Below are 17,155 nucleotides of genomic sequence, written 5' to 3'. Positions count from 1 at the left end.
GGCGCCAGGACCCGCACTCGAAGCCCCGCCCACCCGGTGGCCCCGCCCCCACAGGCCCCGCCCACTGAGCGGGGTGCTTGGGTGAGAAAGAGGTGGGAGGTGGCTCCGCAGCGGTGGGCAGCAGCGGCTCCTTTCTAAGGTCACCCGCTAGGAAGACATTTGAAGTCACTAGCGATGACGTCTGTCTCTTGGGGGCGGGTGACTTCATCCGCACAGCCCTCATGCAAGCCTGCAGGACGGCCGCAAACCGCCACGGAATGGAAACTGAGCCTCTGGGGTGAAGCGAAGGCACATCTGGAAACCTCAGCTTCCTGGAAGTCGAACACCCAAGAAACTCCAGGTACAGCTGAGAGAGAAGACTGAGGGCCAGGGCGGCTAGAGACTTGCCCAATGGCCCCTTCCCAAGTCCCTCTTCCAGAGGTTGTCAATGGGCCCTGGGCGCAACTATTCCTACAGGCTGCCAGGCCCTTTAGGGGTCTCCATTTGAGGCCTCCCCTCCGGCCAGAGCTAGTTCCTCTGCCTTGGGTCAACCTCTGCCACAGGGCTGCAGCAAGCAGGACCCTGTCCCAGAGCCCTTCAGGATGAATGAGACCTTTGGGGGCATGTCACACCACCCTTCCCTATGCTCAGCCGCCAAACGAGGACACGGGGCTATAGACCAGGAGAGACCAGTCCCCGGGGAAGGAGAAGGACGTCGTGCTTGGTGGGGTGGAGGGACACCAAAAGAGAGGAAGACTCTCAAGATAGATCGACACAGGGGAGTCATGGTGAGGAGGGGGCAGGACCGGGCAGTGTTTTGTTCTGTTGTGCATGGGACCACTGTGGGTCAGAACCGACTCTATGGCACCTCACAATGACTCCTGAGCCTGCCCCAGGTTGCAGAAATGGGTCCAGGTAGGGGCTACTCCGTGTGGTTTTAATGTCACGCGTTGGCTCACATAGGCATGCTGTGTCTGTCTCCCCATCAGACTGGGTGTTTTGGGCAACAACTGACCCACAGGCCTACCGAAAGGAAAGGAGAAGCATCTTGCAAATGGCTTTTTCTTTTTCCTCTTTCTCCAGCTGTTTTTGGGGAATGAGGTACAAATTCCCCTGTGGCTAATTTGACAGATGTTCTCCTGCCTGTTACCGAAATAGTCTGTGCTCTCTGGAGAACACATCTTAGAAGTAATCAAGCTCTGTTTTTCTCTTCTTCTTCAGGACGAGTTTTTTGGTATCACCTACATGATAGAAGAAAGATCAAGAGATGTGTGGGTAAAACGAGATCATATATGCTGAGAGCTTGTCCTGGGTCAGAGGGAACCCTGGTGGCATAGTGGGTCTGCGCTAGGCTGCTAACCTCAAGGTCAGCAGTTCAAAACCCCCAGCCGCTCCATGGGAAAGAGAGGAGGCATCCTGCTCCCATAAAGAGCTATGGTCTCAGAAACCCACAGGGGCAGTTCTACCCTGTCCTATAGGGTCACTATGAATTGGAATTGACTCAATGGCACTGAGATTTAGTGAGGTTTTGCTCTGTGCCAGCATTCTCAGGAATTTAAAGGTACCTCAGTCAGCTTAAGCCTCAGTGTAATTCAAGAAGACAGTCACCATGTTCATCCTTATTTTACAGATGAGTTGATTGAGGCCCAGTGAGGTTAAGGAATGGATTCAAGGTTACACAGCGGATGGGTAGCAATTGGGATTGGATTTTAGGCATGTGGGTAGGGGGGCTCATGTCTTTCTCTGTCACTACACTGCTGCTCAATGTGTACTCACGCAGGGACTTCCATCCCTCCTCCCTCCCTCCTGCCAAAACTCCGTCCTTCTTCTTCCTTTCAGTCACCCACCAATGCATCCATTCTTCTGCCCATCAACTCCATCCATCAGCCCATGTAACCACCCTTCTATTCTTTCCTTCCTTCTGTCTACCAATATTTGAGCATGCCTCTAACTGTGCACAGAGCACACCCCACAGAGACATGAACACGATGGCAGCCCTCTCGGAGCCTAGATTCTAGAGGGAGAAACAAAAGAATTCACAGTCAAACGAGAGGTGAAGTGTACTAAGTGTCATTCATAGGAAACAGATTACAGGTCAAGTAGAGACCTTTAGGGGAACACCAGATATGAGGGGCCCTGTCACGAGTGAGAAACATGTTAGGCGGTGGGGAAGCACTGGCCACCACTCGTCTGTCAGGGTTGTACTGCAGTGCCTTGCCTGTTACTGCGATGCTGGAATCCGCTGTTCAACTGTTAGTTGGGCGGACAGGTTTCAGCAGAGCTTTCAGGCGAAGACAGACTAGGAAGAGGGACCTGGTGGTCTACTTCCCAAAAGTTTAGCCAGTGAAGAACTTCTGAAGAGCAGCAGAAACCTTTGTGAACAGGTGCAGTGCTCGAAAATGAGCCCCACGGCTGGAAGGCTCTCCAGTAAGACTAGGGCAGGGCTATCTCCTCAAAGTGAGAGTCAGCCTCAGTGAGCTGGGTAAAGTAAAGCTTTCAGGACCTTCACCTGCTGGTGTGGCCTGACTCACACTGAGAAGAAATAGCCGCAGACGTCCACCGGTCACTGGAACATCCCTCGGACGAAGTATGAATCTAGGAAGACTGGAAGCCGTCAGCGATGAAATGGAAAGCTTCAGCCTCTCTGCCCTAGGCATTATGGAGCGAGCCGGACTGGCATCGGTCACTTTGAATCAGCCAGTCCTCCGGCTTACTGTGCCTCGCACTGCATTGCGTCAATTCTGGCTCTCAGGGATGAGGTGGAATCACCCATGTGGGCTTCTGAGGCCGTTGATCTTTATGGTACTAGAACATCTTTATGGTCTTTCCCCCTCGGTGCGCCTGGTGAGCTCCAACGATGGACCTTGAGGCGAGCACGCCAATGTGTACCCACGACGCCACCAGGCACGCTCATACAAGGAATGGCATCACATCATCATGAAGAAGAATCTTTCAAGATCTATCTGGAAGGATAGTGCCGGCAGCGACAATCTACTATCCACACACCTAGAAGGAGACTCGGCTGATACAGCTACTAGTCAAATACATGAACCAACCACACGTTTCAAGATGAAGCAATGGACGGTTTTTACCAATTTCTGCCATCTGAATTGCTGGTGATTGGCATGCAAATGTTGGAAACAAGAAAAGATTGGCAGCTGGGCAATACAGCCTTAATGATAGAAATGAAGTCAGAAATCTCATGGCAAAATGTGCAAGGCCAATGACTTATGCATTGCAAATGACTGTTTTTCAACAACAAAAAGAGTGACTATAAACTGGTGACTCTGTGAGGTAGGCATTAGGCTGCTGACTACCAGGTTGGTGGTTCAAACCCATTAGCTGCTCTGTGGAAGAAAGATAAGGCTTTCTGTATCTTATCACTGTGTGTGTGTGTGTGTGTGTGTGTCACAAACTACCAGAAGAACGAATCAATCTGTCTCGATAGAACTATAGCCAAAACACTCCTTAGAACAGCGGTTCTCAACCTGTGGGTCGCGACCCCTTTGGGGATTGAACGACCCTTTCACAGGGGTTCCCTGATTCATCACAGCAGCAAAATGACAGTGATGAAGTAGCAATGACAATAATGTGATGGTCACCGCCACACGAGGACCTGTGTGAAAGGGTCACAGCCTGAGGAAGGTTGAGAATAAAGGGAAGGTGGTGAGACTTCGTCTCATGGATTTGGGCTTTGTTGTGGGGAAGGGCTTGTTCCCGAAGGACATCGTGCTGGGTAGAGGGTCAGAGGAGGAGTCAGAGCCTCGGGGAGCCGGATGGACCCAACGGCTGCAATGAGGAGCTGCAACATCACAAGGATGGTGAGGACGGCTCAGGACCCAGACCTGTTTCATTCTGGTGTGCACGGAGTCACGAGAGGACGGCTCACAGTGACAGCAGTGGCAGAGCCCTAAGGTGGGAAAGAATGTGGCTTGCCCAAGAACCGGAGAAGAGCCGTGTGGGACAGAACAAGTGAGCGGGCGGGAATAAGAGGAAGTCCACATCGCACACACCACTCGGGCCTTCCGGGGGGGGTGGGGGTGGCAATAAAGGTGGGTTTCGTTTCAAGGCATGTGGAAAGCCATCAGAGAGTTTTATAAGGGAAGATGTCATAATCCAGTTTGCATTTTCTAAAGCGTGCCAGCAGCCGTGGAGTATGAGCAGGTTATATGCCTAAATCTATCTTTAAATTGGAGTTGTATATGAACCAGAAAGTCATGGGGCAAGTCTAATGTGAGCGTATCAGATGTTGGTCTTCTATAGCATAGGTTCCCAAACTGGACTTGGCCTACTTCCTCCTTTTCAGAAAAAAAGTTGCTAGGTGCCCCCCTAGCAAGGAAAAGCCCATAATCCAGGATACAGTGTAGATATCTGCTTATGCCACCCCTGCCCCCGATCATTCCAGCATTCCCTAAGGGGGCAGTACACTGACTTTGGAATATACTGGTATATAGCATTTAGTGAACCTTTTTATACATAAAAGTGTTACAGAAGCACTTCCAGAGAGATTAAAACATGGTCACACACCATAAAAGGAATAACAGTGTTGTGATGCAGATCACAAACAAGCATTCGTTTGTTGTTTAGAACCACTGTAAATACAAAGTGTTTAATATACTTGGCTTTGTGAGGTGGTGGTTTGTCATTACCCGGTGTTTTTACCTAGACGGGATAGACTCCATCACCCCACCCCTGAGTGGCATGGGAAGTGGGTGGAGTGCCGCAGGTGCCAGATAGCCCCTGGGTGTTTCATGTGACGTCATCAAAGATTGAAATGTAACAGGTGCCAGACCCATGTCTTTCGGGCTGAACATGAGTCCCCTCAAAAACGGATCTATGTTCAGGTAACGGTCACTCTGGGGGTGGAAGCGTCCCAGAGGTGTGAGTCCAAAACTTCCAGAGGAGGATGCATTCAGATCTCTGGTGATCCTCCAACACCCCTCAGTGTACAGGCTGGACAGTCGAGAGGAAGTATTCCATTTGCATTTCAGCCCAAAGGACTCCTGTACAAATAATTGAGACAACTCCTTCCTCAACCGGTTTCCTTTTTAAGTCGTCTATTTTCACAGCTTTATTTCTGAGTGATTTGCATGTGCCCACTTTGAGGGCAGTTCTATTATTTTTAGCAAATCTATGCAAGTTTTGCAGCCATCACCATGATACAATATTACAGCATTTCCATAACCCCTAACGTTTCTTGTGCTCGTTTGCAACGACACCCCGTGCTCTCTCTGAACCCCACAAACTTACTTCTGGCGCCTTCAGGTTAATCCTGCGCTTCTTTCTGGACAGTCCACGGAAGCTGCCTCATATATGTGCTCCTTGGAGCTGGCTGCTAACTCAAATGTACGAGGGGGTATCCCCCCAAACGGAATGCTCTTTACAAAGCTGTGTATGTATTATGTTTTGTTTTAGCAAGACAACCATCTCACCTTCAAAGTACTCTCCATTGCACTTAATACATTTGTCCCATCTGTGATTCCCTTCTTGGAAACAGTTTTCAAACTCATCTTTTTGGATGGCTGACGACACCTCCCTCGTTTTTTTCTTTCGCCTCTTCGACATCATCAAATCACTGTCCTTTCATGTCCCTCGTCATTCACAGAGACAAAAAGAAGTCGCACGGAGGTCAGGTGAGTAAGGTGCATGGGGCAAGAAAGGCATGCTGGTTTTTTGCCAAACACTGGTGTACTGAGATGGCTGCATGCAGGTCCTGGTGGAAAAACCAGTCCCCCATCTGCCACAAGTCAGGCCTTTTTTGTCATACACTATAAATAGAAAGTTTAATTAACAGTATGACCTGGTGGAATGAACTCCAAATACACTATGAGTTTTTGTCCATTCGGGAAGTTGACAGATGTCCAGAATAAGGTTTGCCATCAATCGACAAAGCTGTGTCAGCATCACAACAGTTTCTGCAGCATTTTTCTCAAGCAGGTAACAAAATTTACCAGCCACACACTGTTCTCTTAAATCAGCCATAACACACACACACACACACACACACACACAATGAGGTTCTAGCGAAACTGCTTTTACGAAAAATAATTCACTGTGACCAGAGATAACTTTCCCAGGTGGTGCCACTGGGTGCACTAACTCAGAGCGAATTGCTGGGTGCTTGTTGTGTTGGGGATTATACTTAATACAAAAGCCCTGCCCAGTGAAGGAAATATATAACAGGTAGTGGGAGAAGATGGTTCTAAATACAAGCTATGGCCTCATTGTCTGTTGTAGAAGCAAGGAATGTAGTTATCATGAGTATCTCCTCCTTGTACAGAGGTATCAAACATTTTATTCTGTTCAGTGATAAAATATGAAATATAAACGGAGTAGTGTCCTTTTCAGCTGAATGCATGTTAGCCGTACCACGTGAGGTGCAAGTCTGACTTGATGGTTGCCTTTATTTGGAGAGTCTACGTGTTTTAAGGAGATGTGTAGAAGTGCCAAGTTGACAGGGGGTGGCCTGTGATAGTTAGGCTTTGCTTCAACTGGCTGCACCAGAAGTCTCAGTAGTTTTACAGTAGGACCTAAAGTAATGTAATCAGCTCCATCATTGGATCTGCTGTGAGAAGCCAAGCACTTGTGGGAAGTTGAGGGGGCAGTACAAAACCCGCTTACCCAGGTCACAACCTGACACAACGTGAAGTTTCTTTTACCTGACATAATACGTTCAGCTTTTGGAAAAGTACAAGGCACGCTAAAAAGGCAAAAACAAAAGCAAAAACAACCCCACCATATGAATAGACAAGCCCATTACCTGAAAACTAGGCTCGTGCGCTGGAGTGACACAGGAGCAAGACCACTGTGCAGTAGTAGTCGTATAAGAGGAGAAAAGAGTTTATGAAGAGGTGACACCGATGAGCAGTGTGACAGAGTCTATGTCCACTAACTATGGATTCCTGCTGGGAACTTAGGGACCATGGCTTTTGTATCTTTGGTAAAAGCTAATTGTCAGGTGTACACATTTCATTTCCAAAGACATGGGTATTTTGATCTATGAAAGGGACAAAGGAAGCCCATTGAATTGGGTCTGATTTTTCTATAACAAAAATTCCTACTTCAACCAAAAGTTTTATTGTCAGGTCTATAACAGTCAAAGTTGAGGGTAACACTTGGATTAAAAAAAAATACCAACGATGCTGGGAGAGTGGAGGGTGAGTGGGTTGGAAAGTGGGAACTGATTACAAGGATCCACATGTGACCTCTTCCCTGGGAGAGGGACAGCAGAGAAGGGGGGAAGGGAGACTCCGGATAAGGCAAGATATGACAAAATAACGAGGTATAAATTACCAAGGGCATATGAGGGAGGGGGGAATAGGGAGGGAGGGGGGGAAAAAAAGAGGACCTGATGCAAGGGGTTTAAGTGGAGAGCAAATGCCTTGAGAATGATTGGGGCAGGGAATGTATGGATGTGCTTTATACAATTGATGTATGTATATGTATGGATTGTGGTAAGAGTTGTTTGAGTCCCTAATAAAATGTAAAAGAAGAAAAGAGAAAAAAATGATTAGGACAAAGACTGTACAGATGTGCTTTATACAATTGATGTATGTATATGTATGAACTGTGAAAAGAATTGTATCAGCCCCAATAAATTGTTAAAATTTAAAAAAATTTAAAAAAAAAACCAAGTACTTTTCAGTTCTGCAAAGGATGAGAGATTTTTATACAGAAGGGCTGTGAGTTACACAGGAGTCACAAGTTAATCTATTTTTTGGTCACAGCTTTTCTTTGTAAGTCACCTGTGCACAAAGGCATTTTTTTAAAGGATCCTTATGACCCATCTCTGGTGTAAGCAAAGTCTCCCAACCATCCGTTGTTTCTCGGGAAGTTACTGTTTCTTCTCTTCTCTCACTGGGACGCAACCTGGGAAGCTCTTTTGAAAAAAAAAAACACAAAAAAACAGGATCCATTTTCTATAGGACCCTGGGTGCCATCCCATCCCTTTGGGGCTATCACACCATCATTAATTGAATGGCACCCTATTGCATCACTAAATTTGTTTAGATCAGCATTTTTCTTAGTCTTCCTTTAGGGTCAACCTGGAGAACTGCTATCAGGAAAGGCAGTATTTACTATGGGTTTCAGATTCATGCCAAGACCCTAAAAGAGGCTAAAGGTTCTGCTTGTAGACTTTCCCATTCACGCACACCAAGTGCTTCTGAATTTAGACTCCCGTACGCTCTTGCCTTTGGGTTATGGATTTTATTTAAATTCATTTTTATCACAATTAGTTTGGTGTGCTTTATTCTGCATGAACTCATCCAAGGATCCTTGTTTTAGGACAAATCTTTAAGACCCCAGAAGCTATCCTTTTGATAGCTGGGCACCATCTAATTTCTTTTTACTATAGCATCCAATTGTCAGTGGTCCCTTCTGGAAAAGTTAGTATGGAGGAGGACCACATTAGGAACGACCTGGTTGTTATGTAACTAGGAAGCCTTAAAAGTAGAGGCTCCACCTGGAAGCACACCAGCCTGTGTGATCACCGATGAAACACACAACTTTCCTCTAGTTCTTTGGTGCTTCTTTTACCCCATTATCATGACCTCAATTCTACCTTAAAATCAGATCAGACCAGAACATGCACACTGCTACAGATAAGAGCCTGCAACACAGGGAATCCAGAATAGATAAACCCTTCAGGGCCAACAAGGAGAGTAGAGATACCAAGAGGATTAGTGGGGGAAGGGGTCTTGACCACAAGGATCAACCTATAACCCTCTCCCTGGGGGACAAATAACAGAAAAGCGGGTGAGGGGCGACAGAGGACAATGTAAGATATGGAAAAAATAATCTATAACTTATCAAGTGTTCTTGAGGAAGGGTAGATGGAAGAGGGAGGGGGCAGAAATAGTGAGCAGATATCAGGGGCTGAAGTGGGAAGAAAATGCTTTGACAATGATGATGGCGGCCTATGTGCAAATGTGCTTGACACACTGGAGCAATGTGTGGATTCTAATAAGAGATGTAAGAGCCCCCAATAAAAGTATTTTTAAAAAACAAAACAAGCGAAAATGTAGGGGCTCAAGTCCATTGGCAGTAACTATTAATATTGGCAGATACATTCAAAATGGCATGTATTCACTCAGTGACTCATATCAAGAAAGGCTTTACAACAAAGCCTAGGTGTGGTTGTCTTAAGGACCATTTTGTTGTCAGGTGCCATCAAATTGGTTCCAACCCACAGTGACCCTTTCCATCACAGGAACATCACCATAACACTTAAAAACCAATCCGATAAGATAATGCTCACATATATATCATCAAGCAATAACTCATCATTCTCAAGGGAAGACTTTATGGTTTAAAGTCAGGAAAGGGATGTGTCAGGGTTGGATCCTTTCACCACACTTATGCCAAGCAAATAATCTGAGAAATCGGATTCTCGGAAACAGAGAGCAGCATGAGGATTGGAAAGGGCTTATGAACAACCTACGATCGGCAAATGACACAACGTGGCTTCCTGAAGGCAAGGAGGCCTTGAATCACTCGCTGATGAAGATCAACGACTACAGCCTGCGATAAGAACCGCAATTCATTGTATAGAAAAACAAAATCAGCACAACCGGACCAACGGACAGCATCGTGATAAAGGGAAAGAAGACCGACATTGTCAAGGATTTCCTTTTCCTTGGATCCCCTCCTTCAAGAAAGAGGGAAAGAGAGGCCATTTGCTACTGTGCCACATTGTGATTAAGCCACGCCCCATCAATAGACACTCCTACAAGAGGGACAAGGGAATCTTACTGGCAAGTCCATTCAAGATGGTGGGAGGGACGTATGCATGTTTCTCAGAAGGCATTGACAGTTCTGTTGGTGGGCAAATGGGGAGGAATGACCTTTCACGGAAGAAAGAGGCCTAACAGTACTTATATAGAACTGATGGGGAAAATAAGCCGACTCTTATGTTCCTAATTAAATACTATTGACCTAGTTCCTATCCAGACCGTGTCTATCAACCACTGGTGACCCAGACCGTGTCTATCAACCACTGGGGCTGTAGACTCTGTCCTTTCAATGCTCTTAGCATCTTTCATGGGTCACCCCAGAGGCACTCAATTAGAAATGCCACTATGTAACCCGGGCTTTACATCAAACTCCTCTATAGACTTTGGACTTAAGGCTGAAACCCCCTAGTGTGAGAAGACGAGTGTCACCCCAAGATTCTGGAATTGATGGCCATTGGACTCTGGTCCCGATCCTTTGAGGGTGCCAATGATAGGTGCCCCAGAACTACCAGATAGGCATGGTTCTGCCTTTGTGAGTGAATGCTATTGGAAACGTTGCCCTATCACCAATCCCCATTCTTAATGCAAACAGCCCAATCACTTAAGGGTCTAATTTGTACAAATTGATCATTAAAGTAATGCAGTTCCGAGCCTGCTTAAAATGCTAATACTAGTAATAATAATAAGGTGCACCTGACCCAAGCCCAGGTACTTTCAATCACGTCATCTATATACATGAAAACTGGGCAGAAATTAAGGCAGGCCAAAGAAGAATGGACTCATCTTCTTTGTGGAGATGACGGTGACGGGGAAGAATATTGAAAGTACAGCGACTGCCAACAAACACATCTGTGTTGGAGACGTATGGCCAGAAGGCTCGATGGAAGTGAGGATGGTGAGCCTCTGCCTGGTGTTATCAGGAGAGGCCAGTCGCTGGAGAAGGACATCATGTTTGGTAAAGGAAAGGGCCAGTGAGAAAGAGGAAGACCTTTGAGGAGATGGACTGATGCAGTGGTTGCACCAATGGGCTCAAAGAGCAATAACTGTGGGGATGGTGTAGGAATAGGCAGTGTTTAGTTCTGCTGTACGTGGGGTGGCTACGAGCCAAAACTGACCCCAGGGCACTTCACAATGATAACCAGGGACGGTTACACATTCACAGACTTAACGGCATCAACATAATAGCAAAGTTTAATGATTTTATCTCCTATAATCTTTTCCCATGACCTTGACTACCTCTTACACAGTTGTCTACTTCTAACACTTAGGTAGCTAGCTTAGAGGAAGAGGGTAAGGGGGTTGTCCCTCCCAGGCCTGCAAAGGCCCCCAAAGAGGAGGTTGGAAAGAAATCAGGCAACCATTAGACGCCTATGAAGACCCCAAACTGAGCATGCTCATACTCAAGCCCCCAAACCAGGTGGGAGGTACACCTGGTGCCCAAACTAGGCCCAGGCTCATGACATCACCCAGGTGGGCTTAACCCAGCCAATGAGGGCAACCAATACCTTCAACCATGCCTTCCCCCAGCCAGCGGTGGGCTAGAATAAAAGCAGGGAGCACACCCTGGGACACTCTCTTGCCCCCTCACTCTCTGGCCTCTGCTCTCTTACCCTGCTCCTGGTCAGAGGCAGGGGGAGGGAGAGGGTCTCCCTCCCCTGCCCAGGAGTACCCTCTCTGGGCCTACTCAGGGCCCACAACCCCTGGGTCCACGTGCTCTTAGCCTCTAGGGTTCTTGGGCTTCTGGCCAACACGGGATCCCCGCCCCAGCTCTACATCACCCAGATCTACATGCGTGGGTTTTCTTTTCCACATGGTTGTTCGTGCCTAGTTGTGAACCCCAGCATGGCTTCCACGCAGCTGGGCACGCTTCCCAGAAATAACGAGTACCCTTTTGGGACTGTATAACCTGAAACTTGTCTTGTCCTTCATAAAAACCCACTTGGATCACACAACGTGCTTCGGTGCAAATTCTTTCAGTGTGCGAAGCAAAGAACCGAGGTATCACCCACTCCAGACACCTAACATAAACATCTGCTGAGCGAACCTGAGCTTAATATCCATTAATATTCTCTCAGCTGAGGACAAACTGGTTCGGAGCAGACAGTCCTAGAGGGATGCTAAAGAAATACATTAGCCAGGCTAATTGCCGGGAGTTTATTATGCTCAGGAATTTATTCTGTCAAAATCACTGTCTTCAAAAAAGATTGCACAACAATAAAATTAACTTTTTAACTCAGTAACCAAGGAAAAGTCTGTTTTTTTAGCAGTGAGAAGCCTAATTCTTCACTATTTGACATTAAAATTAATATATATATAACTGAAAGTATTAAACTTACAGTTGTGAATAAATAAGAACTTTATTTCACTAGCCCATGCCTTTGTTATGTTTCTCATACCATATATATGTATATCTTCAATATATCAATTTTTAAGTGAACTTATTTACTCTTTGACCCAAGTAGTTAAATTTCTTAATATGGCTCTTTTATCCATAATCCCTTTTGTGATGCATTGTAAATTCTGGCCTCTATGCCTGTGGTTATAATCCCCTTTTGGAGAGAGTTCTGTGTTACGTGCTAATGGGCATGATTAAGGTGGGGTGTATTCTGAGTCTTCACCTTACTAGAGTCACCAAGTCACCAATCAAATCACCACCTCTTGTTTCCTTGGGAGTATGGTGCTGCTGAAAGGCCAAAACCACACCTCCATCAAAGCCATTCATTTCTCTGAGTATAAGAGGGCAATTTCAGAAGCAGAGGAATTCCTGGGGCCATCAAGGAAGAAGGCCACCAGCAGGACGCATTCTACCTCCAGAGGTAAAACCAGAGGCTGCAGCAAGGAGACCGTGAGGCAGAGCAGAGGAACAGCACAGAGTCGTGAGAGGATGAGGAACAGCAGCCAGTGGGCTTTCTGACCCACAGAACCAGAGGTCTAGGGACCTCGTGGCTGAGAAGCTGAGGACCAGAAAGAGAGCCTTCACTGCTGGCTGAGGAGTCACTATTGTGGACAAAAGACTAACTGATCCTGGCTAGTGGTAACCTGCTAACTTTCCTAACAACCCCCATCATTGTGAGTCTTGTGTGTGACTTCTGGGGGCCTGGTGCTTCAGATTATTGGACTCAGCAGAAAAGCAGAGTGAAGTGAGGGGATCAGTTGAAGTAAGGAGGGTGGAGGCGGGTCTGAACTCTGCTTTGTGGCTGTTGGCCTTGAGCAGGTGTGACGGTGGATTCTCCTGCTCCCTTATGCAGCCAGAGGTCAGGAGGTCCCCATGCTGTTTCGTCCCCTTCTATTCAACTTCCCTCTGACTTTCTACAGCCGACTGTTTATCTTGAGGTTTACTTAACTTTTATTACCTTCCATGTCCTGCCATAGTCAGATATGCCATTTTAAGACAGATCTACTTTCTTTTTCTCTCTTCAAAACTTAACTTTCTCTTTTTCCCTTTATTTTTATTATGTTTCCGTTTTATTGGCATATGGTTCACATATCACACAATCTAACCACCTAATTACATTAAGGAGATCTGTGCGGTCATCACCACAATCAACTTCAGGACATTTCCTTCTCGCCCTCATTGTTGTTAATGCTCCATTCCCCGCCCCCATCCCCCCTGCTGTGTCCCTAGGCAGTAATCAGCCCCTTACTGTCTCTGTAGACCTACCTATCCTGGAGTTCACATGTAGATAGTCATACCAAACACAAAGAGGAAGCAAGCAAGCAAATAAACCAAAACAGCCAACAACAAGGACTAGATAAAATATAGAAAAATTCTCATCAAAAAGGAAGCAGAAACTATTAAAAATGGAAACAGAGGAAAGGAATAGGAGGCAAAGGGCATACATAGAAGCCTAAATACAGACATGTACATATGTAAATATATTTATGATTATGGGGGAAATAGACCTATGTGCATATACATTTATAGGTTTAGTAGTAGGGTAGCAGGTGGGCATTGGATCTCCTCATATGCATTCCCTCAATACAAGAGCTCCTTGATCAGCTAAACGGTCATTTCATGATACCCACCTTCCTGACATGATTGTTGAAGACAGATGTGTGCATAAACAAATGTGGTGAAGAAAGCTGATGGTGCCCAGTTATCAAAAGATATAGTGTCTGGGGTCTTTAAAGGCTTGAAGGCAAACAAGCGGCTATCTAGCTTGGAAGCAACAAAGCCCACAGAGAAGAAGCAGAGAAGCCTATGTGAACATGAGATGTTGAAAGGATCAGGTAGCAGACACCAAAGAACAAAAACCATCTTTGTGTGATCACCTTCCCCACATAAACGCTGAAGACGAATGTGTGCATTAGTAAGTGTTAAGAAGGCTGATGGTGCCTGGCTATTGAGAGATATGGCGTCTGGGGACTTAAAGGCTTGAAAGTAAACAAGCGGCCATCTAGCCCAGAAGCAACAAAGCTGACATGGAAGCAGCATGCCAACATGTGTGATCATGAAGGCCTGAGGGGACCAGGTTTCAAGCACCAAAGGCAGGGGGAAGAAAAAAAAATCTTATCATTGTGAATGAGGGGAGGGCATGATGGGAACTCAATGCCCATCTGTAGACAACTTGACATCCTTGCAGAGGGGTAGTGGGGAGGAGATGAGTCACTCAGGGTTCAGTGTAGCAATAATGAAACTCACAACCTTCCTCTGATTCTTAAACGCTTCTTCCCCCCAACTATCATGATCCCATTTCCACCTTGCAAACCTGGTTAGACCAGAGGATGCACAGCAGTAGAGATGGAAACTGGAAACACAGGGAATCTAGGACAGATGAACCCCTCAGGATCAACAGTGAGAGTGGCAATACCTGGAGGGAAGGGGGAGTAGAAAGGAGAAACCGATCACGGGGATCTACATATAACCTCCTCTCTGGGGGATGGGCAACAGAAAAGTGGATGAAGGGAGACGCCAGGCAGTGTAAGATAAGATCAAATAATAATAAGATCAAATAATAATAAATTATTAAGGGTTCATGAGGGAGGGGGGAGCAGGGAGGGAGGGGGAGGGAAAAAGAAAAATGAGGAACTGATTCCAGGAACCCAAGCGGAAGGCAAATTTTGAGAATGATGAGGGCAATGAATGTATGAGTGTGCTTTACACAATTGATGTATGTATGGATGGTGATAAGAGGTGTATGAGCCCCAATAAAATGATTTAATTTTTTTAAAAAACTGAGACAACTTTAAACTGGGTCAAAAGGGGACCAAAGAATAAGGTATTCTATTTTAACCTAACTACATCTGCCCAAATCAACTTTCTACTGTCCTCTGATAGCAAGGCTGTTCACATCCATCGACTATGGCCACAGGGGATTCACAGGAGTCTTAATCCATGTGGGGACCCTGAAAATGGATTTGGGGCTTGCACTGTCTTCCATAGTGCTCCTTAAACCGGTGTTCAGAATGTAACCTCTGATACTGGTCCCTCCTCTGGGTTTGGATTTTATTATTTACAATCCTTGGATCATACAGGTTGGTGGACTTAGTTGATGCCTCACTTAGATAGTTGCTTGCTTAAACACAACCCTTTAAGACCGCCCCCTGCCCCCCAATGCTATTCCTCCTGATAGCTGGGCGCCATCTGGTTTCTTCACCACATCTTGTTATGGAACCCATATCTTCAGTGATCTCTTCATGAGGGCAATCATCTAGCAGGGTCATGTCATAAGAGTTAATTGTTTTAGATGGGGGCTAGAATTAAGTGTGAGCCCCAAATGCATTCATATAGTTATGGTTTATGCATATCTCTGGCTCACTTTTGAGACAACATTATAATTTTATGGTAGAGAATATTTTAAATCATATACCTGGGTCATAAGGTGACTATTGATGGTGTCATTAATTTAGCCAATGACATTGAATCTAAACACTGTTGAGAAAAGAAAATTTTACATGTACAGGTTGGCTTCAGAGGGCAATATTTGAACTGTTGATTTATACAGATAAAACTCTTAAGTGACTAGAGACAATTTACACAAACAATATGGCTGGTGATAGGGCAAAACTTTCAATAAAACTCATTTGCTAAGGCAGAGCCATACCTACCAGATCCACACGGGGCCTCGCTCCTCCTATCTTTCCACTTAACCTCCCTCTGACCACTGATGACGATTCCGACCTTCTCCAGCTTTCTACATCCATCTGCATTCGTTTCTCTTTCTCATCTGTTCAACGCTTCTCCTTTGGCTTTTTCAAAACGCATTCTCCTTTTCATTCTGGAACTTTTAGTTTTACTTTCAAAATTAGCTTTGTCCTTAGAGTAACTATGAACATGCCCAGAAGATAAGCCAGGAACATGAAACAGTTTATCTTGGATGAGAAAAAGAACTTGTTTTTAAATTGCTCTGTGAAAAACATCAGCCATGACCTGTACTTTGATACAAAACCACCAGCTCAGACATAGCAAACTCTCAGAACCAAGTGCAACAGGAAAATTATATCCACCTGGAAGCTCAAGCTTATAAATACCATAGAAAATAGAGGAAACTAATTCCTTAAAATGAATTTATCTAGAGTCATGAAAGCTTCGATATACATCTTTCTCCTTTTTTCTTTTCTTTTTTTAAATTTTTCTAAAAAAAGTAGGATACATATTTACCGATCCCACAGCAAACCGTCACCTCTAGTTCACACACCATGTATTCCACTTGGAACATGAATTAGGCCCCATCATTAAGTGATCAGCAATGAGTACTCTCTTCGTTTCAGGTTCAGTCCCGAAAGATGATTGCCATCATTTCACCATTTTTTCTTTTCTCTCCGTTCCTTTTTTTTGCGGGGGGGGGGGGGGCGGGGGGGCAGGTGCAATACGATTCAAGCGGTAAGATAGTATTTGTGGTAGTTACATAACCTGGTGTCAATTTGAAGATTCAGAGTGAAGGGGTGGAGCCTAATCTGCCAATCAGGACATAGCCAATGATGTCTCTGTGTAGGCATGGCCTTCTCCTGAGGATTCTGGGAACTCCTGTATTCATCCCTGGAAGCAGGAGACTTTCTCTGCTCAGCTCATGTGAGACATCCTCGTTGACAAGCTACTTGGAGACAGGCTGATGGCAGCCAGAGCCTTAGTGCTGAAGAAGCCATGTGGAGATCCCTGTCAGTGCTGAGATGCTTACAATGCCACTGAATCCACAAGACTTTGCCCCCACTGGCCTATGATCTTCCTGCATTCGACATCATTGCATGTGTTTTGTGAGTCTGAAGAGGCCTTTATAGATCGGTATCAGACATATGGGCTAATATTGGGCTTATGGACTTGATCTGGGCTGGGCTGGGATGCTTTCTTAATGTATAATTACTCTGTATATAAAACTCTTTGTTATACACATATACATGTCTATGAATTTTTTTCTCTAGCCTACCCAGATTAACACAGTATTATCATCACAGGACTCAGATTGTGGCCATTTAAGCCCATCACTCAGTAGATTCAGAGGCCA

At 45.6% G+C, this 17,155-nt stretch overlaps 1 non-coding gene across 1 annotated transcript; it reads right to left on the bottom strand.

Annotated features, from left to right (window-relative positions):
- Positions 1–16,390: 16,390 nt before the first annotated feature.
- Positions 16,391–16,460, bottom strand: LOC142423719 (small nucleolar RNA SNORD2). The gene has a single exon (XR_012779320.1). It is a non-coding gene; the product is annotated as a small nucleolar RNA SNORD2 (small nucleolar RNA).
- Between the last annotated feature and the right edge of the window lie 695 nt (positions 16,461–17,155).

Source organism: Tenrec ecaudatus, chromosome 12 (genome assembly GCF_050624435.1).
Source record: "Tenrec ecaudatus isolate mTenEca1 chromosome 12, mTenEca1.hap1, whole genome shotgun sequence".
NCBI classification, from domain to species: Eukaryota; Metazoa; Chordata; class Mammalia; order Afrosoricida; family Tenrecidae; genus Tenrec; species Tenrec ecaudatus.
Note: the sequence above shows the minus strand (reverse complement) of the source record. Positions and strands in the feature narration are given on the sequence as shown.